This window comes from Arvicola amphibius, chromosome 18, assembly GCF_903992535.2.
Source record: "Arvicola amphibius chromosome 18, mArvAmp1.2, whole genome shotgun sequence".
Lineage (NCBI taxonomy): Eukaryota > Metazoa > Chordata > Mammalia > Rodentia > Cricetidae > Arvicola > Arvicola amphibius.
Genome location: NC_052064.1, coordinates 9727908 through 9739420, shown reverse-complemented (window position 1 = coordinate 9739420; position 11513 = coordinate 9727908).

Here is an 11513-nt window from a genome sequence, read left to right as displayed (position 1 = left end):
TTAGTCTCCAGGACTACCAGAATATTGGGAACTGCAGACAAGGCTAAAGTTAATCCAAGGGGTGGTGCTCGTGGCACAACAGGGAATTTGTCTTCAGACACTTCCCACTTTCTACTAGATGCCTCACCTTCAAAAATTCAGGCTTTTCTATAATTTCCAGGGGCTCAGGTTGCCAACTCCAGTACACTGGGTGACTGGCCCTGCAGAGTGAGTATCAAATTGTACAAAGTTATTCTTTTGCCTAGAAACATGAATTTGTCCTGTAGGATCTGAGATGTGTTTGGGGCATGTGACTTCTTCCCAATTTCTACCACTAAGAACGGTCATCTTATGCCAATGTCATATGTATGTATATATTTTGGAAACAAATAAACTGTTCTACATTGCCAGGGGCCACGGAAGGAGAAGAGGTTTGCTTCCATGTAGCGTATACCAAGAGAAGCTCCAAAATCTGATCAAGATAATTCCAGAGCTTCAATTTAGAAGTTTTGGAATTGATTGTATCATATTATTTAGTTATTTTGGAGACAGTCTTGCTATAGAGCCCACAATGGAACTCACTATGAAGAGCCAGATGCTGATCTTCAACTTCAGCCTTGCACTGCTGTGATTATGGACATGAGCCACCACAGCCAGCTGTGGCTTGATTATATTTAGGTGAGTTCTTTGCTTTAGAATTGATTCAATAGGTTATGAGTTCTAAGAGTTTAGGGTAATGGAAAATATATTTTTTCACATGGGTTGGACATGAATTTGGGCAAGCCATAGAGTGTTTTGTGTTGGGCAGGGGAATTGTGTATTCTGTGTTCCTGTGTGTCTCTGTATCTAAATTGTCCTTTTAGGCTATCAGTGATTGAACTAAGCCAGTAGAAGCTTAAATAAACTTGATTACAGCTGCCAAACTCCCTTTTCATATAAGCTCACATTCATAGGCACCATAGGTTATTTAACATCTTATTTAATTAATTTAGTAATTAATTTATTGTTTAATTAATTTAAATTAAACTGTGGTGCCTGTGAATGTGAACTTACATGGAAATTTAGACATAGGAGTTAGTCCATGGGATGACAGAGGCAGAGACTGAAGGGCTATAGCCATAGCCAAGAAACATAGGATTGCTGTCTTTTGTCATTAACCTTGAGAATGTGGACTATAATGTTCCATAAAAATTTCATAAGAAACCAACCCCACCAACACCTTGATTTCAGAATCCCAACAATTGTGACTTGAAAGTGAAGTGTCATCCATAGTGACATGTGTTTAAATACTTGGTTCCCAGTTGGTGGCTTTGTTTGGAAGATTCTAGAGCCTTTGAGGGTAGAGATCCACCAGAGGAAATCTGTAGAAGGAACAGCCAGCCACTTCCCACAGCCCAGCTCCCGGCCACCGGCTAGCTTTACCCCAAATAATTACACGGAAACTGTATTCTTTTAAACACTGCTTGGCCCATTATCTCTAGCCTCTTACTGGCTAACTCTCACATCTTGCTCAACCCATTTCTAATAATCTGTGTAGCACCACAAGGTGGTGGCTTACCGGGAAAGATTTTAGCATGTCTAACCTGGTGGCTGGCTTCATGGCCATTGTCTCACTGCTTTCTTCCTCCCAGCATTCTGTTCTGTCTTCCCTGCCTACCTATGTTCTGACCTATCAGGACAAGCAGTTTTCTTTATTAATTAACCAATGAAAACAACAGATAGATAGAAGATCCACCTACATCAGAAATCTGTCCCTTAGGGGTGAGTCTTCAGTTTTTATAGCCCTATTCCACTTCCTGTCTGAGCTCTATGCCACCAGCCTTACTCTCTTGATACCATGCTGTCTTCACCAAGACTAACCATATCCCTTCTTAAGCCCTCCTCAAATAGAGGCAAAATGAACCCTTCTTTCCTGAAATCGCCTTTGTCTGGTATGTTGTCAGAGCAACAAGGAGAGTAACTAATAAGCCAGTCTTCACGAGAGGAAGAAAATTATTTTGGAAAGCACTGAGCAGAAATAAACACTAATTATGATTATTTGAAAAGGCTCAAGTAGTTAAACAGGGAAGAGAAAAACTTAAGGGACAAGAATGCCAGCAGAGACAGAGTCCAAATGTTCTTGCATTGGTTCAATAAGAGGTGATGATGGCTGAGATGAGGGCTATAGCAATAGATCTAATAGTTGATAAAGAGAAATATGCTTTGAAGATAGGGATGGCAGGACTGGTTGTTGGACCGGAACAGGAGAGAGGACGGAGGAGCCCTAGGATGCGCTGAAGGCTGTTAGTAACCCCTGAATGGATATTGGTTATTATATACTGAGTGGGGGAGACTTGGGAAGTTCCAGGGCTCCCAGGATTGAATTCATCAGATTTCCCAGGGACATGCCAAATTGTTGCTGGTTCTCTCAAGTCCAGTGTTTTAGACATTTCAGGGAGCGACTGAGTACCCAAGACTTATAAGAAATTCCTGGTGGAGTTCACCCTGTAACACAGCCCGCTTGAAAGTGAAGACCAGGCCCAGAGATAAGCTATGACATCCTTAATTCTGACATTCAGTCCGCCAGCATTTCACCCTCATTGCTCAGTTTAAATTGTGAGCCATCATTTGCCTCTATAAGAAGTCTGGGTACAACAGGAAACCTAAATCATAACATGTAATAGGGTGTGTGTGTTGTAACAAAGAGCTTTCCACCCTGATAAAATTTTTGAAAACCATGCTTGTAATTTATTTCCTTGTTTCCAAGGAGACAGCCAGGCTTCCAGGTCAGTAGGGGAGGAATACAATACTGAAATATTTCTTAACCAAAAAATTTAAAAAAAATAACCTTTCCTTTTCATTAAAAAATGAAACCACGGTGAGTTTTTCTGAGATAGTTCTTTTCAGCCAGCTCTCTCCCCAGGACAATATAGCCGTCCTGCCTCATGGGGTGACAAGGATGCAGTGGCAGTCCCAGGCATCTGACTCACTCATCAGCCACAATCTCCAAGGCTTCAGCATCAAGGCTTCTCTACCGACAGTCAGCTTGTGCCTCAGAACCGGGACCCTTCAAGGTGCATCCTCGAGGCTCAGCACAGGAAGAGGATTGTGGTGCTCATTCCTGAGGCTCTGCAGGAAGGGAGGAGCAGGGCCGAGGTGGGAGTACCATTAGCTTAGCCTTATTAATAAACTAGGCTTGATGATTTATTCATAGCTGGGACAATGCGGCTCCGCTCCGGAGGTCAGCGCAGGGCTGTTACATTAGAGATGAACAGATGCTGCGGAAGAGAGGAGGGGCTCCCGAGAAATGGTCTCAGGCTGCTTCTATAATGCGGTGCATGGATTTATCTGACCAAGCCAGAGTTCCCAGCATTTTCCTGTATATTGTGGCTGTGGTGGAATAAATGCTGGCAACGGAGATCCCTGGAAGGGTACCCCTTGGTTTTCCATTTCTCATTTAGTGAGAGTTTGTTCACCTTCTTGGTTTATCCTCCCCCCCCCCCACTACCTGGAAGATGCCCGAGTTTGTAATTCAAGATGTGGTATCTGGGGACTATCAGGATAATACCCATCTGAATGTGAGCTCCATCAAAGCCAGATCACTGAGGAAGTCCAAGAGAGTAGGGCAGCGAGGCTTTTCCGGTGCACGGCTGAGCATACAATATTTTCAAAGATTAAGTCCTTTAAGATCATATATCTTCCTTACCAAATGAACTGTAGAAATTTTATAGAGAGTCGTAAAATAGGTTGCGTACCCTGCAGAATCCTGATAAACAGCAGGAAGAGATGGACTTTTCAAAGTGTCAATTGGTGTCCTGCGTGTTAAGGATGGGTGTCTGTTCGTGGGTTTGTTCAATGGTTAGCTGGTTGATGTGGCTCAGAGGGCAAGAGGAGCCAGGATTTGACAGTCTTCAGAAAAACAAAGGCATGCACCAATCACTCCCCCAGCAAGCTACACCAGCCTTGACCGCAATAAACAACAGCAGAAATCCGACTTATTTACTACCCTGTTGCTGGGTTTCGCTCTGTTGCCCCCATCTGAGCTCCCCTGGCCTCCCTAAAGACTTCAGGAGAATTAGATCAGATGTCAGGGAAGAGAGTTAGATCCTCCCTCCTTCCGAGCCAGACTAGAAGAGAGAATTCCAGGCCACAGGAGGCACTGGAGAAAAATCTCATTGTTGGTGTATATGCTTCCACCCAGCACGGCTTCTGCAGCGCCTCCCTCCCCTCTGCTCAGCTTCCTGAGAAGAGATCAAATGTTTCAAAGCATTTCCACCTTTACTAATTTTTAATGCCTCCGCCAGACTGAAACTTGCCCACTGGAAAAAAAAATAACCTCTGCTTGTTGAAATAGCCCAAAATAAAAGTGTTCCTTTAACGGTAGCGCATGTAACTTCCTCCCCGACTGCAGTGGGAGCCAAGGAATATAGCTTTTGCTCAATATATTAAGCATTAAAAATGTCCCCGGGAAATGATTGCACTAGAAATCTGAATACGTTTGAATATAATTCATGAAACTCCGAGACTTCCTATAAAAGAATCAAGAGTCTCTCACCTTGATTCTTCCCTGCCACTCCTTGGGCTTCCAGCCCCACCCTGCTCATTCTTTTTCTTTGCTTCTTCTCCCCGTCCTCCCTACCCACAGCCACCCACCAGGATCTATATGTGAATCAGGAAGGAAACCCTAGCATTTGGCTTCCTAGGCCATCGGGAGATAACACGGCCTATCAGCAAGAAAATAAAACTCCCTGACTGCAGTTGCAGAAATTGCTGCTAATTATATGCTCCATGCTTCCTGCAAAAGATATATATTTTAAGCGGCTGTGCTGACTTTTTCCCTCGGCTGTATTTAAAGGTTAGTTTCTGACCTGCTTCCTGGTTTAATGGAATAGTTTAAATATTACAAATCGTTACTTGATTCTAATGAATTATATCTCCCCTGGCACCTCACAAAATCCTTACAGTGCCAGAGGAAATCGTTCGAAGAAACAGGGGAGTCTCCATGATCATAAACAGAAGAGCATGCCAAAGGTTGCTGGATTCAGGATGGGGCTTCTTGGGTGGTAGAAAGCTTTTGGCCCTCGGCCTCACACTCACCAGAGCACCCGAGGCATGTGACTGAGCAGCGTGAACTCCCACTCCCTGGCCTCCTTCTGATTGTTCACTCAGCTTAATTGTCAGCTCCTGCTAGGAACCTGTAACGTCTCATTTTGCTAGAGTCCGTGGAAGTGCTGTGTGTTGCTCATGGCCAATTCAGGTAACTGAATGTGTGTGGTTTCCCTCTTGAATGCACAGATGCTAGGACAGGCTAAACCTGCCTCTGCACATAGAGGCCTTTTAGCGTTCCTTTCCTATCCTCATGAAGGTCTGAACCCAAACAAATCCTTTCTGTACAATTGTGTGGGTAGAATACTCTCGTCCCAAATTTTCTAGCTCTCTACACCACCAATCTCTTTCAATAAAAGAAAGCCGCCTAAACGCAAGACTACAACAGCTAACATTATACTGGCAGCCCAGAGAGGATGAGCATTTCTCCTCCCTTAGAAGCTACAGGGAAGAAATTTAAAATCTCCCGATTGCTGCAAAGCGAATGTGAGCAAAGCGTGGGGAGCTCCGTTGGCTTAGACAGCTTCATTGTGGATTTCTAAGCCTTTAGCTGCTTGACTCTAAAGCATGCGTGTGCTTAGTGAAGAGTCCAGTCATGGGTACAGATGGCTTTTCCATTGGTTCCCAATGTCCTGGATTCGCTTTCAGCGCCAAGCAGATTCGATAACCCAGTGTACAACCATGTTAGTCGGTTTTCCATCATTCATAACAAACGCCAAGGTGATTTCAACTTACAAAGAGAGAAGATTCCTTTCGGTTCATAATTTTAGAAATTCAGGTCTGTGATGAGTGGTCCTCACCGCCTTGGGCCTGTGGCGGCACATTACAGTGGAAGTGCACGGCAGGGCCAAACCACTGCCCCTCCTGGACAAGACACAGAATAGGGAGAGACCTCAGTCCCTTCATTTCTTTTCAGGTCAAGCCTCCAATGCACTAGAATTCTCCCACAAGGCTCCACTTCCTAAAGACTTCGCCACTTCTCACTACCACAAACTGGAGACGAAAATTTCAGCATTTTAGCTGTAAGGATGGACATTTAAAATCTAAAGTAGAACGTTCACCCCAGAAGTTTTAGCCACATGTGCTACTTCACGTGGAATCAAATTCTCTCATAATATATCTAAACTATAAACAGTAGAATCCTTATGATTGTCAATCTGAAGAATATCTGATAAACCTTGCAAAAGAAATTTAAGCAAGTTAATGGCTAAGGAATTTGGACCCTGATTGGTTGGTTATTCAATACCGAGTAGTTAGTCCTTAAGACATATGTACATATGAGCAACTCTAAACAGGTTCATCACGTTGTATTTATTTATTTATATGCGTGCATGCATGAACAATAATTTAAGACAAAGAGAAACAAAACAAAACAGAAAAGAAAACAATAGAGACAATTCATGAAGGTTGAGGAGGGCTTGGATGTAGAGAGAAGAAAAAAGTGGGAGGAGGGAGAACCAGGATATGAAAATAGAGGGTTGGAGATGATCAGAGTATTCTATATGCCTATATTAAATGTCCTAACGGAACTCGTTACTCTGTTCAGGTAATACACAATAACAAGAAACAAAAATTTACAAATGATGAAAATTTAAACTGCTTAAATGCCTCAGAGGTCTCCATTAATCTAATTCAAAGTTTTTACATTGCCATGGTGCTTAGGGGCTTCCACCTAAAAAACATTGAATTTCCTCTGAGGATGTTCTGAATTAAACCCAAAGATCCTGAGAAGAGATAACTTACTGTAGGAACCATAAATTTATCCATTTGTTTGCAAACTGATTATTAAATAAGGGTATTATGGAGGGACTCAGAGAGAGAAGGAGGCAGAGACAGAGAGGTGGAAAACCTGTATCAGTAGGAACCTTCTAGCTTTATCGGGTGGAAAAAAAAAAGGCAGCGAACTCAAAGCTTGAGTGGGGATATTGCTGAAGTGGAATGAATGCTAAGCCAGTTTAGACCTAGCAGCACGTCTTGAAGGATGGGTGTCATTAAAGGTGGGCTTTAATTATCCAGACGGCAGAGAATTCAGCAGACAAATCAAAGATTCTTCTGCTTACTTTTCCATAATGAAAAACAAAAGCCCACTTTGCTCTAGACGGGGATTCATCTGATGAGTGTTTCAGGAGCTTCCTAGATGGCGTAGAGTCAAGGTTTTAGCTTCAGGTCTCTGTCAGCCAGACAGTTAGTCATGAGAAGCAGAGATGGCGGCGGAAGGGAAAAGGATGGGGAAGGACTCTGGGGTGAGCTGAGGGTGACAACAGGATGGGGAAATCCAGCATCACACCAAATATTTATTCAGGCTTCTATAAACCTCCATTAATGAGCTGAGAAGACACGTCTCTGCCACAGAGAAGGCACAGGCGGCAAGGCGACTTGGAAGTTGTTGGTGGCACTCATGCAGCCACATTGTTGATTAATGTAATTGAAGAATATATTACAGAAACAGAAAAGGAAATGTGACTTCTTCAGGGACCCATTAATTTCTTAGGCATGAAGTGTTTGAAGGTTCAAAGGCTTTGTCGAAGCTTATTTTAAATTTAAAATTTCCATTGCCAAGGGATTGATTACCATTCTTACATGAGCTTTGTCAAACACAAAGTTGATCTCAGTTCTTTCAAAGTTCCGTGACACTTAGCTGTTTTCAGAGCCTCCTCTTTTGTCCATAGGAAAGACAGCCTTACGCGTTCTCTCAAGGACAGGATTGCTTTCACCTCACAAGAACAGCAAGATAAAAATGCCTAAACCCTTACAAACAACTCCCACTCTCTCCATCTTTAGGGTCTTGCCAGTTGTCTCTGCGAGTGTGATATTACACCTCTCTACTCAAAGATGTCTTATGTTAATCTGTGTTTGGTTTCCCTTTGACTTCAAAGCACCAACTTGTTTGAGGTCTTTGTGCATATGAGGCTTATTTATATGTTATGCAGGGACTTCTCAGTTTTTCCTCATCTCTCTACCCCAAAGGACTGCATGAAGCTCTTTTTATAGTTACCTCCTGCCCTCCTCTGACCACGGTTTAAGGCACTCTCATGAACAACACCCCCTGAAGGTCCCTCATGATATCCCCAGCACCAGGCTGTCCTGATAGTGAACTCAGTCCTTCAAGCCAGAAAGCAACATTTCTGGTTCCTTGGAAAGCAAGCAAAGAACGGCCGTTTCACACAAGGGTGAGAGCGGGAAGCAGTCTTTAAGACCTGGAGTTAAATGGCACTGCCATCCGTCTCATTGTGCAAGAACCATCCATCAGGCTGCATTTGAAACAACAACATGATGACCTGAAGCTCGCCCAGGAGATGAATAATGAAATTGCTGAGGCTAAGGACAGCTCGACAGATGTAGCATGAATTCTAATTGATTTTAATAAAAACCCAGAGTCAGATATTGGGGAAATGCTGAAAGATTAGAGAAGTAAAGGAGCCAGCCACTAGAGAGACTTTTTTATCTCCACCGAATCCTCAGATGGAATGTTCTGAGCTCCTGTCTCCTTCTGCCTTATATTCCATTCTCTGCCCAGCCATATCCCTTCCTGTCTCTGCCTCCTTAGTGATGGGAATAAAGGCATGTAACTCCCAAGTACTGGGAATAAAGATGTGAGCCACTACTGCCTTGTTCTGCTTCTCTTTTAGACTGGATCAATCTCCAGTAGCCCATGGTGGCCTTGAACTCACAGAGATCTGTGTGCCTATGCCTCCCAAGTGTTTGGCCTCTTATGGCTAGCTAATGGCTAGCTCCACTCTCCGATCTCCATGTAAGCTTTATTTGTTAACGCACAAACAGAATATCACCACAGAAAATATCTTTTCTGATGAGAAAGTATTTTCTCATTTCTTGCTTGCCTGGGTTCATGTTCATGTGTGGATGTCCAATGTTGATGTAAAATACCTTTCTCATAGATTACAACCTTGTACATTGAGGCAGGGTTTCTCTCTCTCTCTCTCTCTCTCTCTCTCTCTATCTATCTATCTATCTATCTATCTATCTCGTACGATCTTTTCTGTGGAGATCCTTGGTGACGTCATCTTATAAGAACATGAGTCAGCTGATGAGAGCCTTCGTGAGAGACCCTGCTAAGCTGCTTTCCTGTGTGAAGACCCTATTTTCTTCTTCCTTCCTTCCTTTCTTTCTTTTTCTTTCTTTCTCTTTCTTTCCTTCCTTTCTTTTTTCTTCCTTCTTTCTTTTTTGGTTTATTCCACACAGGGTTTCTCTGTGTAGTCCTGGCTGTCCTGAAACTCACTCTGTAGACAAAGATGACCTCAAACTCACAAGAGGTCCACTTTCCTCTGCCTCCCAGTGCTGGCATTGAAGGAGTGTGAAGGGTCCTGATTTCAAATAGTTTGTCTTTTGATGGTGAGCATCAGAACCTCAACATGGGATTGGGACAAGAACAAAATGCAGCCCGGTACCATTAAGAATTTCTTTCAAACTTCATTTTTTTAAAAAAAATTTTACTAGTCTTGGCAAGCAAAACAGTATATATTTAAGTATAAAACAAATATTCACTGTATAAATACAGTGCAAAATAATCTCCACAGTCAATTAAATTAACATGTATCATTTCATTATAGCTACTTCTGTGTATATGGAAAAACCATGTGAGATCTATCTTCTTAGCAGGTTTAAATATACAATATAATATTATTAGCAATAATCACTGGTTGTACATTGGGCCCCAAGCTTCATTTAGTATATAGCTGCAAGTTTAACCTTCCACAGATATCCAATAATTTCTCTTGGTCCTTAGTATCCACTTTTTTTCTGTTTCAGTGAATTATGCTTTCTCAAGGATATACATATTTGATATACTTGAATGAATGAAATAGTATATTTGTTACTGGTCTTTCTGGGTCCTAATACAATGTCTTCCAGGTTCATCCATGCTGTCACAAGTGACATAATTTCCTTTTTATATGCATGTATGTGACATACATGTATACATAGTGGGGGATGGGCTTACCTGTGGACACACATATGTCCAGAGATGATGTTATATCTCTTTCTTGATTGCTTTCCATTTTAACTTCTGAGACAGGATCTCTGAAAAAAAATGGAAACTCAGCAGTTGGCTAGACTGGCTAGCCAGGGAACTCTGGGGATGCTCCTGCCAGCCCTCAGCCTGGTAGTAGGCTTACAGACAGCAGTCATGCTGCCCAGCCATAGGTGCTAAGGACACAAACTCAGGGGCCTCATGCTTATACCTCAGGTGCTTTACCAAGCAAGCCATCTTCTTTATTTTATTTTATTATTTGAATTTTTCCATTTATTTTACATGCTGACCACAGTTTCTCCTCCCTCTTCTCCTTTCATTCCCTTCCTCCCCCACCTTCATCTACCCTTCCCCATTCATTCCTCCTCCTCTTCCATTCAGAAAGGGGCAGGCCTCCCATGGGTGTGAACAAAAGGTTAAGCCATCTTCTTAACCCTATTACTTTTTTATGGCTAAAATAAATAAACATATAAACATACATCACAGCACTTTGTTTCTTTTGAGTATATATTAAGAAAAATGCCTGGGCCATGTGATAATTCTATTTTCATTTTTTGAAAATACCCTCATTGTTTTCCATAATGGCTGCACCAAGACACATTCCCACCAACAGTGTAAAGTGTTCCTTTCTTTCACACAAGTAAAGGTACTTGAATAACTCCAGTGTTTATTTATTTTAGTATTTGACAGCTAGAAGGGACCTGTAGATCTCTGTTATGATTTGGATACAGGCAGCCATGGAAACAATGTTGTAGCCTAAGGGAAAGTTCCAGATTACCAGAAGTGGGTAGAGAAGTCAATGGAGACGCAGAATGATGGAAGAAGGGTTGCTCCCTTCCATCAGCTGTTTTAGATCCGCCTGGAGGCAGCCAGCAAATGAGTCAGAAGAAAAAGAGAATGAGGCAGTGTGAACGGGCGGTTTCTGCAGGTCAGGCCTCTTGTTGCCTCTTTTGGGTGGAGAAGGTAGATGAGCTAGGTGCATGCTGGGCTTTGACTCTGAAACGTCTCCCCACACTCAGTGTTAAGGACTTAGCCGAAACTGATGGAATTTGAGGAATGAGGCGAACCATAACAGTCTACTTCATCGTCGGAATCCCATACTGTAGTGGTGTTTGAGGGAAGTGGTGCTGGGCCAGGTGAAGGAAGCAGGTACTGTTAAGGGTATATCTTACGACAACTCCTTCAACCTCAGGTTTCCCAGCCTCAGTGAAGTGGACAGTTTCCTCTTCACGGGATGCCCCGCCGCTATGGCGCGCTCTCTCTCTACGTAGGTCCAGAGCAAAGAAGCCAGCAGACCATGGGCTGAAACCTCGGCAACCAGGAGCCGGAGGAACTCTTTCACCCCTGCAGGCTTTTCTCCCCATGTAGTTCACACAGAGATGGGGACGACTAGCCGAAGAAAAGAAGAATGGATCTTAGTTCACAGTTCTCAGCTACCTCCATTTTTTAGCCCGTCCTACCT